Source organism: Bubalus bubalis, chromosome 13 (assembly GCF_019923935.1).
Source record: "Bubalus bubalis isolate 160015118507 breed Murrah chromosome 13, NDDB_SH_1, whole genome shotgun sequence".
NCBI lineage: Eukaryota > Metazoa > Chordata > Mammalia > Artiodactyla > Bovidae > Bubalus > Bubalus bubalis.
This window is the reverse complement of record NC_059169.1, coordinates 29,503,534-29,523,456: the sequence shown is the minus strand read 5'-3', so window position 1 is coordinate 29,523,456 and position 19,923 is coordinate 29,503,534. Positions and strand designations below refer to the sequence as shown.

Genomic DNA, 19,923 nt, shown 5'->3' with positions numbered 1-19,923 from the left:
GACATGACGTTTTTGACCAGAAGGAGGGATGCCTAGGTGCCTATTGAAGGTCATTTTTGTTGTTCAGTCACTCAGTTGCGTCCTACTCTTTGTGACCCCATGGACTGCAGTATGCCAGGTTTCCCTGTCCTCCACAGTCTTCCAGAGTTTGCTCAAAGTCATGTCTGTTGAGTCAGTGATGCCATCCAACAATCTCATCCTTTGGCATCCCCTTCTCCTGCCTTCTATCCTTCCCAGCGTCAGGGTTTTTTCCAGTGAGTCAGCTCTTCACATCAGGTGGCCACAGTATTGGAGTTCAACTTCAGCATCAACCCTTCCAATGAGTATTCAAGGTTGATTTCCTTTAGGATAGAAGGTCATAATGGCAGAGAAACATTCCAAGTTCTGAGCATCTGATGGTCCTTTTCCTTTCTTTGTAACACTCTATTCTGGTTCTCACCTCCGTGTTATAACAAAGCTGCTTTTGCTGAGACGTCAGATGAGTGTGTTCCATTCACACTGCTCTACCTCTAAGAAGCATTTAGTGCTTCCATGACCCTACTCTCCTATGTCCTTCCTCTCCGTTCAGTGGGCTTTATTGTCTATTTTGTAGTCTTTTCTATTAGGCCTGACTTCTAACTCTGACTACCCCTCATCAGTCAGTCATGAGCACTCTTTTATTCTTGCTTTTTACCATCTTCTAGTGATATCATTAGCTCCAATGTTTTTATATATATTTTATTTTTGTATTTCTACCCAAATGCACAAATCAAGTCTGAGGTTCATCTCTGACCTTTAAATTTCTATATTTGGTTTTCTATCTTAGAATTCAACTGAGATATTTCACTGACAGCTATAAACATCATTTATAAATTAAATTAATATTAGTTATAAATCTGACTGATTTGCTAACCTACTCCTACTCTACCCTATGCTTCATACCTGAATTTTCTCCATTATTTCTGTATTAATAAATGATGAGTATATCTACCTCATTAACCATATATCTGGCTATATCTGTTCTCATCCTATATCCAAGATCTGCTAATTCTAATATGAGATTTAATTGAATCTGTCAACCTTTTATGCTTTCCACTTCTCCCATCTAAGCTGCTGTCATCTCTTGCCAAGTCTATAAAATCTCTTGACTTCTTTCCACGGGCCCATTTTTATCACCCTCCACTTATTCTTTACCTAAATGATCTTTAAAAAAAATAATTAAACCATCAATCTTCTCAAAACTATTCAACATTTTCTTGTTCCAAATGAAAAAGTACCAAAAACAAACCTAAAGTCCAAAAGGCCTTAGGAACTTAGGACTTTGTGATATGTGTATTTGCTCTTGAACTATACCTCTAAATTTATCCACTAAGTCATTCCTCATTAAACCTTCGGTCTTTTCAAAATGTTTCCATCTTCTTCCCCCAATGAAGGGATGATTTGTTATTTTCCTTCCTGAAATAATCTTCCTAGTTATTTTCAATATGCTAAATTCCTACTCAAGCATCAATACATTCTGAGAGAGTTTTCATTTTCTGACAGGGCTTCCCTGGTGGCTCAGATGGTAAAGTGTCTGCCTACAATGTGGGAGACCCGGGTTCAATCCCTGGGTCGGGAAGATCCTCTGGAGAAGGAAATGGCAACCCACTCCAGTACTCTTGCCTGGAAAATTCTATGGATGGAGGAGCCTGGTATGCTACAGTCTATGGGGCCACAAAGAGTTGGACACGACTGAGCGACTTTCCATCTTCTTCCCCCAATGAAGGGATAACTTGTTTTTTTCCTTCCTGAAATAATCTTCCTAGTTATTCCCCATATACTAAATTCCTACTCAACCATCAATAACATTCTGAGAGTGTTTTCCTTTTCTGATATATTAATTTGATCTGAACTTCTTATTACCTTTCACAGAGCACAATAATTTTTAAGAAAAATAGAACCTAATATATATTTATATATGCTTTTATGAACATGAGAATGTGAAGATATATTCATATACATATATTTATTTTATTCTATTTAATAAATACAGAGCAAGATTATTTTAAGCATAAACTCTGTGTTGAGAATATCTGCTAATTTATTTAGCTTTTTGAGTATGACCATTCTTAGAAATAATAAATGACATTTTCTTTCTCTTTACAGCCATCTTCAAAATCTGTGGCTTTGCAGGAAACTATCAAGAGACAGTGGCAACTGCCTTGAAACCTCTCTTAAGATTTTCTCACTATCTTCATGCTTACACTGTTCTGCCTACAGAGAATAAAAATAGCAGTACTAGCCACTTCTCTGTGGTCTGTATTGTTAAATTCCTGTTTGTCACCTTTGTCACCATGGGAATAAGATACCTTAGTAAATATCTAGGTTGCCTCACATGCACATGATAAGCATGTGTTTGATTAAACTTATGTTAAAACTTTCAGATAATTGCACATATATATGCACTTGTAAGCTAAGGCAGAGTGTGAATGTACATCATGCAAAACTTTTGGTGCAATATTGCAATCAGTATATTAATAGTGATTTGGGCTTCCCCATTGACTTAATGGTAAAAATCTGCTTGCCAAGCAGGAGATGTGGGTTCAATCCCTGGGTCAACAAAATCCCCTGGAAAAGGAAATGGCAACTCACTCCAGTATTCTTGCCTAGGAAATCCCATGGACAGGGGATCCTCTTGGGCTACAGTCCATGGGTTTGTAAAAGAGTCAGATGTAACTCAGCGACTAAACAACAACAAATATTAATAGTGATACAATCACAATACAGAATAATCCCATCACCACAAGAAACACCCCCCCCACCCCGTATTCCTTATTTTCATTCACATCCACCTCTTCCTCCAGCTTCCTATTGTTTTTAAAATAACTTACTGATACACGCTTTGGCAAAAATAAATGTCTTCATGGAGTCAATCCATTTGTATCAGGACTATTGTGAAATAGAATATTTTCTTACCTGATATGTTACATTTTTAAGTTTAATTTGTGAATGATTGCTTTAAATAAGCATTTTCTCTGTCTCTCTTGTTTTATATCCATGATCTTTCTCAACCCTTTTATAATATTCAGAAGATCAATATTATTATCTCCATTTTACAGATAAAAATCCTGATGATGCAGATTAATCTGTACAAGGCCCTGTAGCTGGAAACAGTTTTAGGTCTGTACAGCTCCAGATCCCCTGCTTTCCACATAATGTAGTTATCTACTTTATATAGCATCACAAAAAAAAGAAAATGATCAGGAACAACTACTTGAAATTTTAAAGTTTTAAAATGTATCTGTATTCTCTCTGAAGGAAGTATCTGCTATAAGTGGGTACAGACTGGCTTATTGTATTTTTACAATAGGTGGTTTAAAATATACCTTTGCTATCTCTCAAATTCAAATCAGATCAACAGTAAAATTAGCTGTGCCTATGCTGTGAATGTGGGGACTTCAGTCAGAAGATCACAAAGTATGTTGAATACATGCCAATACTCTTTGTAGCTAAAATGGTTTGCCTGAAGATTATTTTATTAGTATATTTCTAAATCTAGGATGAATCACTTTAAACAATCATGTTTCTACTTCACTTTCAAACTCTACATAAAGTCATGACAGGTATTTAGAAGTATAGGTGAATCAAAGACAAAATTGCTTTATGATGGACAGCGTAGCATAATGGAATGTTCATGGGTTTCAGATGAGAGAGTAAATCTCTTACCTACTCCTTTTTGCAGTAAGAAGATTAGTTAACCTCTCCAATAATCAGTCAATTCATCTGTAAAATGATGACAGTATGTACATAGATATTCAGTAAATAATCTTGGAAATAGCAATTAAATCTTAAAATATGTAGGATCAAGATTGACATCAGTAGGTAATCCATGAAATATAATACAAAAATATGAAAGATAAGTAATACTTAACTATGTTTTTTTTTTCATGATTCAAACATTTTCAAGGAGACATTACTTACTGAAAAACTACTGTGGTTTGCCTGACCTGACTTGCTGAGATAAGAAACTTTCCTGTCAAACCAATTTTGTTTCTTATGACTGCATTTATGTTCCAAGACAATTAGGATTTGAAAATGCTTTTAAATCCTGGAAGTTAGTCCATCTTCTTTCAGACATTTTTCTAGCCAAGAGTTGGCTTAGTTAGGAAAAAAGGCTTCCAAGTAATCAAAATGGATTTCTTTTATTATTTTTAAAGCATTGTTTGAATCCTGATGCTTTCCACATATTTTTCTGTAAATTATCTTTGTTTTTAAAAGGCAAATTTATACCTCAAGGGAAAAAAAAAACTAACCTTCCAAAATGTATACGTTTTCTGGAGTATTATAAGAGCTTTAAGATTAATTGAAAATGTATGTATCAAGGTGAAATTCCTTTGATAAAATATTGTACTGAAGAATATTTACAAAGGGGGAGGATCATATTTTATAATAAACTATTAAAATATGAAGTCTTCTTTGCACATTGGGACAGGATTTCAGATGCTAACACATAATATTATACAGAATAAGTATGCAGTTAAAAAAAGAGAAAACCTTGTGATTAACTTTAAAAAGTGTTTCATTTGGGATAACTGATTGAAATTTAACTTTTATAAGAGTGAAATAGAGAAAGTTCTTGGCTTAACAAGATTAGATGGTAATTCAATCAATTTAAGTTATAACCAAACTTTAAATACTATCAGATAACCAGAGGACTTCATTTAGATTTCTTTGGTAGCTTCAAACATTGTCATTTTAGCAGACACATTGGAAACATAAGCAATACAAGTGAAATATTCATTTGGGAAAATGGCCTATCACTGTTTTAAAGCACAAATGAAAGCACAAATTTAAAACAAGACATACCCGGCCAAAAATAAAATTTAAGAACTATAAAAACAGAAAGACACAAATAATTTTTCAGAACCTATTTTTATCTTCTTTCATAAATGCTATTACTCTTGTGACATTAATCAATTCAAATAAAAAAGAAGTGCACAAATATTTTTAAATTGCCCAATTTAACTCTCAAGGACTAAATAAGGATTTAATAATTTTTCAGAAAATAGAAGCCGTCACAATGCGCATGCTTCAGTAACGTCTCCCCAGAGGAAGAAAAACAAAGTAGTGGTGGAGGTTTCCTCTTTTATTTTGCTGACAGTACCATAGCGGACGCTCTGACCATTGCTGTGTTTTTTTTAACAGCGTAGCATTGCCGTATTTAGCAATTAAGAAAGCACAATGACCAGTTAAATCTGGATTTAAGGTAACAGTGAGTTAATATTTAGGATAAGTATATACCATGCAATATGGAGACATAATAAAAAAAAGAAAAAAGTAACTGAAACTCCAATATTTTTCAACACAATTAAGATTTATACAATTTTAACAAAATATGTGTTAGTCTTTACCAGCTAAGATACCAGGAAGATGAGTACAATAAAGGAAAGAAATGGTATGGACCTAACAGAAGCAGAAGATATTAAGAAGAGGTGGCAAGAATACATAGAAGAACTATACAAAAAAGATATTCATGAATACCAGATAACCATGATGGTGTGATCAGTCAACCAAAAGCCAGACATCCTGGAATGTGAAGTCAAGTGGGCCTTAGAAAGCATCACTATGAACGAAGCTACTGGAGGTGATAGAATTCCAGGTGAGCTATTTCAAATCCTAAATGATGCTGTTGTGAAGGTGCTGGGCTCAGTATGCCAGCTAATTTGGAAAACTCAACAGTGGCCATGGGATTGGAAAAGGTCAGTTTTCCTTCCAATCTCAAAGAAAGGCAATGCCAAAGAATGCTCAAACTACCACCCAACTGCACTCATCTCACAAGCTAGCAAAGTAATGCTCAAAATTCTCCAAGCCAGGCTTTAACAGTATGTGAACTGTGATCTTCCAGATGTTCAAGCTGGATTTAGAAAGGCAGAGGAACCAGGGATCAAATTCCTAACATCTGTTGGATCATTGAAAAAGCAAGAGAGTTACAGTAAAACATCTACTTCTGCTTTATTGACTATACCAAAGCATTGACTGTGTGGATCACAACAAACTGTGGAAAATTTTTCAAGAGATGGAAATACCAGACCACTTCAACTGCCTCCTGAGAAATCTGTGTTCAGGTCAAGAAGCAACAGTTAGAACTGGATGTGGAACAACAGACTGGTTCCAAATAGGAAAAGGAGTATGTCAAGGCTGTATATTGTCTCCATGCTTATTTAACTTATATGCAGAGTACATCATGAGAAATTCTGGGTTAGATGAAGCACAAACTGGAATCAAGATTGCCAGGAGAAATGTCATTAACCTCAGATATGCAGATGATATTACCCTTATGGCAGAAAGTGAAGAACAACTGAAGAGCCTCTTGAGGATAATGAAAGAGGAGAGTGAAAATGTTGGCTTAAAACTCAACATTCAGAAAACTAAGATCATGGCATCTGGTCCCGTCACTTCATGTCAAATAGATGGGGAAACAGTGGAAACAGTGAGAGACTTTATTTTGGGGGGGCTCTAAAATCACTGCAGCTGGTGACTGCAGCCATGAAATTAAAAGATGCTTACTCCTTGAAAGAAAAGTTATGACCAACCTAGACAGCTTATTAAAAAGTAGAGACATTGGCAACAAAGGTGTCTAGTCAAAGCTATGGTTTTTCCAGTGTTCATATATGGATGTGAGATTTGGACTATAAAGAAAGCTGAGCACCGAAAAATTGATGCTTTTGAACTATGGTATAGGAGAAGACTCTTGAGAGTCCCCTGGACTGCAAGGAGATCCAACCAGTCCATCCTAAAGAAAATCAGTCCTGAATATTCATTGGAAGAACTTATGCTGAAGCTGAAACTCCAACAGTTTGGCCACCTGATGCGAAGAATTGACTCATTTGAAAAGACCCTGTTGCTGGGAAAGATTGAAGTTGGGAGAAGTGGATGACAGAGGATGAGATGGTTGGATGGCATCACTGACTCAATGGACATGAATTTGAGTAAAGCCCAGGAGTTGGTGATAGACAGGGAGGCCTGGCATGCTGCAGTCCATGGGGTCACAAAGTCGGACATGACTGAGTGACTGAACTGAACTGACACTTTAAAAATGGACCACCTAATTCATTTCATGAATTTATTAAAAATAATATAATGTGTTTTATACTTTTTGACATAAAACTACTGTCTCCATGTAGTATGCACTCTGTAGGAGCACAAAACGTTTCATCAATTCAGTTCATTCGTTCAGTCATATCTGACTCTTTGCAACCACATTGCCTGCAGCACGCCAGGATTCCCTGTTTTAATTATCGTCTCATCTGTATCAGAGAATTCAAAATATACAGGTATTTGCACTGGTATTTAATCCTGAAATTGTATTCTTTATCTCCATTTTATAGTTGAAGACCATTACCCAGGGAACTTTAAAAAAAATTCAAAGATTGAGCATACCTGGCTACTATTCATTGGCTGAAACATCATCACTGCATGGTATCAATGTATCTGATCCTAAATTTAATGCTTTTCATTTAATTTTCTACCATGGAATAAGGTGATGAACACTTAAGAAAATCCTATTTTGAAGTTTTGTATAGGAGAAAGCACTTCAAAGTCAAGCTGACCTAGGAAAACTGGATGATGTGAATCTTTTAGTGCTATTATAATCAAAAAAGAATAAAAAGTTGGACATAAAATAAGTATTCAAAAGAAATTCTGGTCTCTATTACCCCTGTCTCAACTCCAAGCAAATACTAAGAAAAATGGCCATTATATTTATATAAATGCATTGTGTCTGTAGTGGTCTTTCTCTGATTTTAAAGAAAATTATTTATATTTCAAAAATCTTGGCAAAAGATTTTTTGCTCTTTAAAACTTCTTAATATGATAATGTATCCTAGAATACTGAGTTTATCTAATTATCTATCTCACAAGACACTCATTTTTTATGTTTCTTTAACTTGTATGTATTGATTCTTGCATGGAAAATCCCATGGACAGAGGAGCCTGGCAGGCTACAGTGAATGGGGTCACAAAGACTCAGACATGACTGAGTGCATGCACACACACACATTGACTTCAATATTCATGCATCTGTATCAAAACTATTAGATTAGCTTTTCTAGCAGGGAGCACACATTGAATTGTCTTTCTCTTCCTAACTGGATAGGTGTTAGAAATAGCAATTCCAAGCATTACTTTTATTATTTTATTTCTGCTTATATTGGAATATTTATTTTTTCTTTTCACCAAAATATTAAACAAAAACATTAAGGATTCAGAATAACAATATAACATATAAAATTGTATTGTCTGCAGAGTTTATTCTAAGAGGAAAATGTTATTTTGTATATTAATTTTCTTCATTTATTGTGAAGATTTAGTTCCAGATTCAACTGAATACCAAGAAATGAGCAACTATACCTGAGGATACAGAAATAGAAGTTTTAAAATTCACAAAAAAATGAGTAAATATCATAAATTATCTCTGCACCTCAGAACTTCTAATCTCAATATCATTTTTTTTAATTAGTATAAATATCAATTTTCATCAGGGTAGTTATGCCAACATTTTTTTCTTAATTATCAAGATCTATGAACAACAAATTTATCAAAATAAATATTCCATTTTAAACAGCATATCAAAAAGTGGAATCCAAATTAATGTGCAGAAAACTGAGATAAGCCACACATATAAATATAGTTGATGTGGCAGTACCATAAATTAGAAATTGTTTTAAAGGTTATTGGTAAAGTCATGAATGGCATTTTCCTTCTCTTGGGATTTCAGAATTGCTTTAAGCTGTATCTTTCATCAGTTTTGTTTTGTTTTGTTTTTTTCCTCCTAATAAAAAGAGAAGTTTTGTCCCTATTTTACCATTGTGTGTTTGGTATACAAATTTGAAGGAGAGGACAGGAAAAGAAAGTTTAGTCTATTGTTTGATGTATCAGAGGAAGCAAGAAGACCTCATGAGTAAGATACATTTTTAGCCAGATGAAGTGACTGGATGGGACTCTGTGTACCTGAGCGAAGGTTAAATGTGTTGTACATTTGGGAAGGAAGATAAAATTACTTTAGGTAAGGGGAAGCCAGTCTGGGACAAAAGGAACAAGGAGTTTTAAAAAGTTTATATGTTATGCAACAATTTATAAGAGTGTCTTTCTCTCAAATCCCTACCAAGAATTCAAGCTCTGAGTCAACTGATAGCACAGGTATAATCAAGGAAGGGTGGTGGTGGTTTAGTTACCAAGTCGTGTCTAACTCTTGGAACACCCTAGGCTGTGGCCATCCAGGCTCCTCTGTCTCTGGAATTTCCCAGCCTAGTATACTGGAGCGGATTGCCATTTCCTTCTCTAGGGCATTTTCCAGACTCAGAGATTGAACCTGGGTCTCCAGTGTTGTAAGCGATCTCCTGCATTGCAAGAGAATTCTTTACTGACTGAGACAATGGGGAAGCCCAATCAAGAAAGGGTAGTATTTCTAAAATACCAAGAACTTTGAGAATAAACTGAGACGTTGGTTGATTGACTGATATCATGAGGACCCTAAGACAAGACAGATAAATCAAGGCTCTTATAGGAATTGGCAACGTGATATTTTACCAAAAAAGACAGTGAAACACCACCTGCAACAGAAAATGAGAGAAGGTCTCAATGTAAACATAAATCAGGGCTTCCTAGTGGCTCAGCTGGTAAAGAATCCACCTGCAATGAGGGAGACCTGGGTTCGATCCCTGGGCTGAGAGAACTGAATGGTTGCCCACTCCAGTATTCTGGCTTGGAGAATTCCATGAACTGTGTAGTCCATGGGGTCAGAAAGAGTCCGACATGACTGAGCGACTTTCATTTAAACATAAATCAAATGCAGAGGGAGTCTTTTGCAGTCAATTGCTTAGGTCAAGTGTAAACCAAAAGACAGAGTACAGTACAAGACATCTGACAAAGTATTGATTCAGATGGAGAATAGTTTACTGATTCCTTAGTAAAAAGGAGAGATGATTAAATGAGTGCAATCCTTTCACTGTCTTATAATTAATTATATATGGAAGTGAACTATCAAACAATGGGAGATAAATGATATGGTATTGCATAATTACATCATGAGAGGCAAGTACTTAATATTATGAATTCAAAGGAAGGAGACATCTTCATAGGTTTCTAAGCTGCACTTTGGCCACCTCATGCGAAGAGTTGACTCATTGGAAAAGACTCTGATGATGGGAGGGATTGGGGGCAGGAGGAAAAGGGGACAACAGAGGATGAGATGGCTGGATGGCATCACCGACTCAATGGACATGAGTTTGGATGAACTCCGGGAGTTGGTGATGGACAGGGAGGCCTGGAGTGCTGCAATTCATGGGGTCGCAAAGAGTCAGACACGACTGAGCGACTGAACTGAACTGAACTGAACTGAAGCTGCAAAGAGAAATTCAATTAAAAAAAAAAAAAAACACGATTATGTGACTACGTGGCACCTGAACAAAAAGTAGGGTATTATAGGTATAAAATGCTTTTAGGAAACAATGATTAGGACTTTCTTAGTAGCTATCTAGAGTTAATATAATGAATCAACACAGATCTTTCTTTGACTTGTCTCTAGCACACAAAGGGTTTAGTATGGGACTTTTTGATTCTTAGACTGAAAAACACTGGACACAGACTGTTGTGAGTCTTAAAAGAATGACACAGGATACTTGGGTCTAATCAAGGGATCCTATTTCCAGAAGGATAGAATAGGGTTGGGTTGGTGTTTGTGTCAGCTCTTTAGTAGTCTGACAGGCTAACCTACAGAAGTAATGGCTGAAGAAAATACGTGCTTTAATGAAGTTCTTTATATAAAGATCCTTCATTTTAGTTGTTAATATCCAGGGGGTAAAACAGTTTCTTGCTTTATAAGTCCTTTGTAGGCTCTGTCTAGAAGAGTAAAACTAGTCATTCAGCCTCAAGCATTTAATTTCTACCTCAAGAGCAGCATATGCTGCTGGGAATGCCCATTTAGCTAGGAACTGTGGACCTAAAATTAGACTGGTAAATAAAATTTAGTGTATAAGTAAGCCACTATTCAGGAACTGTGGGAAAATTGAATTCAGCCTTATTATATTCACAATATTTTCCCTAAACTAATCCCACTCAAAGATAGAAATAATCTATTGATTTTCTTTCTCTGTGTGTGTGTGTGTGTGTGTGTGCGTGTGTTTTCCAGAAGCGATCGAAATACTGTGAGATTTAGCATAAAACAAACCTGGATTTAATTCAGACTTCCTCTGTTCAGCTATTGTATGATATTCTTTTTTTTTAAATTTTATTTTATTTTTAAACTTTACAATATTGTATTGGTTTTGCCAAATATCAAAATGAATCCGCCACAGGTATACATGTGTTCCCCATCCTGAACCCTCCTCCCTCCTCCCTCCCCATACCATCCCTCTGGGTCGTGCCATTGCACCAGACCCACGCAGTGCTCATTGAAATAATGTATTCCTACTAGAAAAACAACAATGTTTTCCCCCCACTGAGCATCAATCATTGTGAAGCTGGTAAGGAGGCAATGATTTCATGATCTGTTCTAGCAGTATTTCATTAAGTACCTACTCTAAGCTGAGAACTGCCCAAGACCCTGGTGATAATGCTGTTTATTGATGAGACAGCCTTTCTGTATGTAGTTTGCATTCTCTGTTCATTAAGAAATCAGTGGCATGCTAAAGAAAAGTGATTGATAAAAATTAAAATACCTCACTAGAACTGACTCAAATATGTTCCTCCTTATGGCTGAGTACTATTCATAATATATATGTACCACAACTTCTCCAATTATCTGTTGATGGATATCTAGGTTGCTTCCACGTCCTGGCTATCATACATAGTGCTGCTGTGAACACTGGGGTACATGTATTTTTTTCACTTATGGTTTTCTCAGGGTATGTGCCGAATAGTGGAATTTCTGTGTCATGTAGTAGTTTTATTCCTAGTTTTTTAAGGAATCTAATGTTCTCACAAATATCCTCCAATTAAAAATAAATTTTGAAAAGTAGTACAAAGTAAAAGAGACATTAAAAGTATTGAATATGTCCAAAAATAAGATATGATGCTATGAAACAGTTTTCTATTTTCCACATAAGAAAAGGCAAGAAAAATAATTTTTGTATTCTGAATAAAAAAATCAGATACTGCATACTTCTAATACAGGATCAATACATTTATTACGTGAGCACACTAAATAGCACTATGTAAAATAATATTTTAACATAAAGTTATAGCTTTTTTCTACTCATATTTTATGAAGCAATTTTCTCAAACTTTTCATGTGAATCCTAGATATCACGGTCTAGTCACCATGGCAGCTGCTTTATGAAGCAACTAACTCAGTTTTCTAAAGTACATCATCCTCACTTCTGCCTATTTTCTGAAATATAGTACTTAAAAAATCTTGTACAATCCTGTCACTGGAAATTTTATCCCAAGACATCACATTAAAATGACTGTTTTCTCTCTCATGCCTCCTTCATATATTCTTGAGCTCTATGTTTTGTCTGTATAATACATTTTATGTAAGACTTTTCAAAAGTGATATTTAAATGGGTTATTTTTGTTAGTATCCAACACTAATAATAGTGAGGTCCTCAATTTATGAATAACTACTGACTTATCATAAAGTGACTTTTTATTCTTTTTTTTTTTTAACAAATGCTATTATGTGACCCATAGAAAAGCATCCAGAGTCAGAAATAATGCAAGCTGTTTCAAACAAATGCTTCTTCCTCAAAGCTTTTTTTTTTTCCAAAATAGTAATTAAATAAACAGTAAACTGGAAAAGTACATTGTGGTATAATAAATTCAAATATAAGATGATTCTTTTTCTCCAAAGCATATTTTGCCAAATAGTTTCCCCATGGGTTTGCAGTCTATATGGTACATGGTAATCAACCATCTCACAGATAACTCTCTCCATCTGGCATACTTTAAAGAGGAGGCAATGTTTGACTTGGGTTGTGAAAAATAAATATGAAAACCCAAACTGAGGACAAACGGGCTCAGAATCATGACTGTGCACAATTAGACCACCAACTACAAATACCTTTCTGAAGAGGGAGCATCAGGTTTCAGGGCAGGGGTTGCAGGGGGGAAGTGGAGTGGAACAGGAGGAGGCAACTCAAAGAGTTGCTCTTACTCTTACAACTTACTGTGTCATGAAATGTAGCTTTCTCTTCATCCTCACACAACAGGGAATCCCTGAAGGATTTTATACCAAGAACTAACATGACCTGACTGATGTGTGGGAAGGTGAAAGGAGATATTTAAAACTGGAGGCAGTGAATTAACAGGAATAGCCCAAACAAAAGATTACAAAGGCTGAAATCAGCATTTGACAGTAGATAAAGGGAAGGGCAATGAGAGACTATGGATATTTGAAGGTATTCTATGAATATTAAGTAATATGTATTGGGATATTGAAGGGGATATTGAAGCAGGGGATATTAAAATAGAACTCAAAAGAATATCTTAATCTTTACTAACTTTAGGGTGTTTTGTTCTTTATCATCTGTTAAATGGTAATTCTAATGTTGAGTTCACAGTGTTTAGGGGAAATCAAATAAAACTGAGTCTGTGTATTTTAAAAACTGAGCCAAAGGCCTGACACAAGGTAGTTAGCTATGAGAAGAATGTTAATTTCCTGAGACATTTGACCTGTTTAAGGCCCCTTTTGTATTCTACTTTGTATCACTGTCATTTGACAAAGTATCATTTCTCACTATTCTGTTGTATACATGTTTAGAGGTTCATGCTGACTAACTCTGCTTTGCAGGATAAATATGTTAATATTGAATTGATGATGCATTATGGATTAATGTGCAATAAGATTTATTGGATCAAGAATAATGTATGTAATGGAAATTACAACTGATGAAGTACAACAGTCATTTCCCAGTTTACTCTGATAAAGCTTCAGGGTGGGGATGGGTGTTACAAAGAAGAATGTACAAATGGGCATACCTTACTATCTGCTGTATCTACACGGAGGATGAAAACTGTATTAAATGTTTTTCTAAAATAGAAAAACAAACAGTGTAAAAATATCTGAATAGCATACTAAAATACTGTGATATAGTTTCTTATATATGTGTGTGTGTGTGTGTGTGTGTGTGTGTGTAGTTTAATATATATATATGTATATAGTTTAAAATATAGGTGCACGCAGTTATAATTCTGGGTGAGTCCACAATACTAAAGTTATACTTTAGTTATCAGAAAATATCATTATACTTTCCCCTTCTAAAGTTTTTATTGTAAGTCTGATTATTATACTTTGTCATACTCTATTAGTAAACATTTGAATTACCAAAGTATTGCCACTATAGAAACTTTAAAGATAACAAGGGTTTGGATTCATTATCTTACTGAAAGTGTCTCCCCCTTTATTTCTAAAAATAGTACATATGTTTTTCTTCAGTTTACATTTATTGGGCACCAACTTTATTCCAGGTAGGGTTTGTGTTTTTTTTTGGGAATATAATGTATGCAATAAGCATTTTATAAACATTTTTCTCTCTGATTCTACAACAACATTATAGGATTCACAGTGTCTTTACTAACACATGAAGAAGCCAAGAGATAGTGATTTTTTTTTTAAATGAATAAAGGTCACAAAACTGCTAGAAGGCAAAGCCCCACTAAGGCTGCCTGTTTGCACAGGGACCTGCATGAATCTGATCCACTACCTATATCCAAAATCTGCATTCTTAAAGAACAATAGATATATTAACCCAGACACTCAAAAATGTTGTTGTTCAATCACTAAGTCCTGTCTGATTCTTTCCTACCCCATGGACTACAGCATGCCAGGCTTTCCTGTCCATCAGTGTTTCCCAGAGTTTGTTCAAACTCATGTCCATTGAGTCAATGATGCCATCCAACCATCTCATCCGCTGTCATCCCCTTCTCCTCCTTTCCTCAATCTTTCCCAGCATCAAGGTCTTTTCCAATGAGTCGGCTCTTCCCACCAGGTGGCCAAAGTATTGGAGCTTCAGCTTCAGTCCTCCCAATTAACATTCAGAGTCTATTTCCTTTAGGATGGACTGGTTTGATCTCTTTGCTATCCAACAGACTCTCAAGAGTCTTTTCTAGCACCACAATTCAAAAGCATCAGTTCTTTGGCACTCAGCCTTCTTCATGATCCAGCTCTCAGATCTGTACATAACTACTGGAAAAGCCATTGTTGTTTGGTTATTCAGTCCTGTTTGACTCTTTGAGAGCCCATGGACTGCAGCCAGGCTTCCCTGTCCTTCATCATCTCCTGGAGTTTGCTCAAACTCATGTCCATTGAGTTGGTAATGCCATCCAATCATCTCATCCTCTGTTGTCCCCTTCTCCTCCTGTCTTCAATCTTTCCCAGCATCAGGGTCTTTTTCAATGAGTAGGCTCTTTGCATCAGGTGGCCAAAGTAAAGGAATTTCAGCATCAGCATCAGTCTTTCCATGAATTTTCAGGGTTGATTTCCTTTAGGATTGACTGGTTTAATCTCCTTGCAATCTGAAGGACTCTTAAGAGTCATCTCCAGCACCACAGTTCAAAAGCATCAATTTTTCAGTGCTCAGCCTTCTTTATGGTCCAACTCTCACATCTGTACATGATTATTGGAGAAACCATAGTTTTGATTATAGGGACCTTTGTTGGCAAATTAATGTCTCTACCTTTTAATATACTGTCTAGATTTGTCATAGCTTTTCTTCCAAGGAGCAAGCCACTTTTAATATCATGGCTGCAGTCACTGTCCACAGTAATTTTGGAGTCCAAGAAAATAAAGTCTGTCCTTGTTTCCTCTTTTCCACATCTATTTACCATGAAATGATGGGACTGGATGCCATGATCTTCATTCTTTGAATGTTGAGTTTTAAGCCAGCTTTTTCACTCTCCTCTTTCACCTTCATCAAGAGGCTCTTTAATCCCTCTTTGCTTTCTACCATTAGAGCCATTAGAGTGGTTTACTGTTCATATCTGAGGTTGTTGATACTTCTCTAAGCAATTTTGATTCCAGCTTGTTATTCATCCATCCATGCATTTTGCATGATGTACTCTGCATATAAGTTGAATAAACAGGGTGACAATATACAGCCTTGATGAACTCTTTTCTCAATTTTGAACCAGTCCATTGTTCTATGTCCAGTTCTAACTGTTGTTTCTTTACTGGCATATAGGTTTCTCAGGAGGCAGATATGGTGGTCAGGTATTCCCATCTCTTTAAGAGTTTTCCATCGTTTTTTTGTGAAATGCAGTAGTAATTGTTTTTATCTATTTAACAATGATTAATATAGATTTAGCTTTTATAATCTCCCTTGTTTTAAGGAAAGTTGAAAGTAAAGGAGCACAGTTACATCAGGATGAGGAGATTTTTTCTCTCCTTTTCCTTTCTTTGTTTCTTTGGGCTGATTGAATAGTTTAAATGGCATTAGGCATATTAATGTGGTCTCCCAGTTGCTCAGATGGTAAAGAATCTGCCTGCAATGAGGGAAACTTGGGTCAGGACGATTCCCTGGAGAAGGGAATGGTGGCCCACTCCAGTATTCTTGCTTGGAGAATCCCATGAACAGAGGAGCCTGGCAGGCCACAGTCCATGGGATTGCAGAGTTGGAGGACATGATTGAGGACTAATATAGGCAGATTAACAGGAGATAATAAAAATTTAACTTGTATATACAAGAACCCTACATCCATGAGAGTGCCAAGGACTCCATATACAAGAAAGGTTCAGAGACAGAAAGATAAAATGAGGTTTATATGCCATCCTGATCTTAGGAGTGGCATAGGGGCCTGGGGCTTCAAGGACAGGAAGGTCATCATAAGACTATAGGCAATCAAGGTTTAGCAGATGTTTTGGTAATTAGATATTCACCCTGCTACACAGATGGTTCTACTTAGATTAATTTTTTTGTTGTTAATAATTCTTTTTTTGGGGAAAAAAATGAGGTGTATGTAAGTTCTAAGAAGTTAAGGGTGGGGCAGTTGTTTCTCTATTGCTGTCAGCTCAAAATAATCCACATGTCAAACGAGCACTTTTGGGGAACACATATTCTGTAATCCCTATAGTTGTTTGCATGTCAACTGATAAATTCCCCTTTCCCCATTTTTTAAATTAAACCACACTTTTTTCATTTAAAAACAAGTGGAATTATAACTCTAAATAATTCATCATGATTTAACAATTTATAAACTTTTCATGTCTGCTCATTTGAAATTTTGAAAGTTTACATGACTGCACCAAGGATTTTTTTGTCTTATCAATTTGTTTTTTAAAAGATTCATTTATTGTCTATGATCATTTGCTGACTTTAAAAAAAATCCTTGTTTCAAAACTGCAGGAACACTGATTGTCACAATTAATATTTGTCCTACCCTTTATTTTTGCATCTGTCCCCACTTTCTACACCACAGGAAGCAGATGTCAAAAACAAAGAAAACTGGTGGCAATCAAAGCTCTACCAATGTTCTATGCAAGACATCAAACGCCTGACATCTCTGAATATGACCTTGTCATCTATTCAAGCACTTCAGTTTTACCTCATCCAGAATCATAAAAATTGTAGTAGAAGCAATTTAGTGAACCAAGATTACTTTATCTTCTGTTATCTGGGTCGATTCATCACTAAATATAGCTAAATTATGTTAGAATAATATTTAGCCATCCTCACCTCTCTAACTTTACAATGAGGTTCTTTATAAGATCCTTTATTCTAAGATAATTTTTAAGACATCTTCTAAAATGCATTACATGAGTTGATGATTTTATATTATATAGTGTTCTCCAAAATGTAATAGCATTGCTGAAGAAGTGAAGTTTTTAAACTGGAGAACAGTATTAGACATAATCTATACATTCAAAAACATTTCTTAATTGCCTAATGTTTATCAAACTCTAGTAAATGATAAGATACAGCATCAATCTTATTGTTAATTTTACTTATATATGTATATATATATATAATTTCTCTTTATTATCTGTATCCTCTAGTTTATTATAGACTACTTGAAGTCAGGGTCATTTTCTTATTATATTATCAAAGTCAAGAACTTACTATGTCTAGGGCATAGTAGGTATTCATTATGGTTAAATGTTTGACTTTTTTGAAAAATAGGATTCAAAATGGCTCTGTCGTCATGGCTTATATCCTTCTTTACCACTATATTAGAAATAAAGCTTTGTATAATGATATTTTTTATCATAATAAACTGTCTACATTGAGTAATATAGTGTTCACTAATAGAAAATGTATAATTGACAGGTTTCAGGCCTTAAAAGTACTACATTTCCTATTAGTTACCATTTTAAGTAGTTAAGTGTGAACATCAGTGTAAGGTAGAAAACCGAAAGTGCTGGAAAAAAATTAAAGGAATTCTTAAAATACTGATCCTAATTCAGACTGAATGAGGCTCTGAAAATATGTAATGGACTATGAAAATTGCATTCAAAATTGAACGAATAACTATTTTGGTGTTTAACAAAGGCTGATGTTTGCTTTGAAGCATTATAACAGCAATATAATATAATGAATATAAATAGAAATGAGGTGTCTGAAATTTAGAAAACAGTTACTCCATTTGTTAGGTAATAATTAAATTCCTGTGTATCACTGAGTCTAAAAAGTTATTGGTTTATATTGAAATCAGCATATTTACACTGATTTCCAACTCTAGTCAAAGACCTACAAAGACTGTAAATTTATAGAACTCAGTAAGTGAAACTACTGTTAGAGACGTATTGGAGGTAGCTTTATTTTGTTTTTTGTTTTTGGAGACTTTTGTTCCCAAATTGAGAATTTTCCTAAATCTGATAGCTACTTTCTAAATTTATATTTCTTGAATTTTTAAAAAATAGAAATATGATTTATGAATAAGTAAATTTGATCATTATTTGCCTGATTACAGTTTTCAAAATTTCTCCAAGTTCTACCAAACTATTAAGCAGCAATTCCACTACATGATTACTCATGTTTTAACATAAACTCCAAAAAAGTTAAACTTGCTATTTTCATACCATACTGCTACACTGATTCTCCTCATCTCCTTTTTTGGAAAAGGGAATTTCATCAACTCCTTGTTTGGATCTTAAATGCCTATGAAAAATTTCACTCCAGTGCTGTCCAGTAGAAGATTGCCTGAAACTGTTCATTGATGGAGCTGTTGCAGGAAGGGGGACCCCTTCCAGGGCCCGAAACTGGGCTCTTGTCTAACACTCAGAAATGAATTGTCCAAGGATACACATGTGCTGACAAAGCAAGAGATTTTATTGGGAAAGGGCACCCGGGTGGAGAGCAGTAGAGTAAGGGAACCCAGGAGAACAGCCCTGCCACATGGCTTGCAATCTTGGGTTTTATGGTGATAGGATTCGTTTTTGGGTTGTCTTTAGCCAATCATTCTGACTCAGACTCCTTCCTGGTGCTGCACGCCTTGTTCATCCAAGATGGATGCCACAGAGAAGGATTCTGGGAGGTGGTCAGACATGTGGCGTCTCCTTTTGACCTTTCCTGAACTCTTCTGGTTGGTGGAGGCTTATTAGTCCCATGTTCCTTACCAGGACCTCCTGTCGTAAAACAACTCATGCAAATGGTTTCTAGGTGCCTGGCCAGGGTGGGCAGTTTCAGTCAGTGTGCTTCCCCTAACAGAGCCTCACATCTTTTTCCTGTGTTCATACTGCTCTTTGCAAATAGCTCTACTCTATGAGCTCTTGGGACAAATGTGTGCTATGAATGCCCTTAATTGCTGCTTCCTGACAGCCCCTTCTAAGAGATTGTCCTCAACCAAGCCTTCTGAGGATTATTACTGTATTAGGTATGGGCTTCTCTGGTGGCTCAGATGGTAAAGAATCTGCCTGCAATGCAGGAGACCATGGTTCAATTCCTGGGTCAGGAAGATCCCCTGTAGAAGGGAACCCACTCCAGTATTTTTGCCTGGGGAATTCCAAGGACAGAGGAGCCTACAGTCCTACTG

General features: G+C 35.7%; 1 long non-coding RNA gene across 3 annotated transcripts in view; it reads left to right on the top strand.

The window, feature by feature from the left end:
* Positions 1-19,923, top strand: part of LOC123328971 — a 340,123-nt gene that overhangs the window by 160,394 nt on the left and 159,806 nt on the right. The window contains exon 3 of one of the 3 annotated variants that reach the window (XR_006544010.2): positions 2,125-2,246. The exons of the other annotated variants lie outside the window; for them this stretch is intronic. This is a non-coding gene — a long non-coding RNA (uncharacterized LOC123328971). Of the gene's footprint in view, positions 1-2,124; positions 2,247-19,923 lie in introns of those variants that run through there. 3 annotated transcript variants of the gene reach the window in all.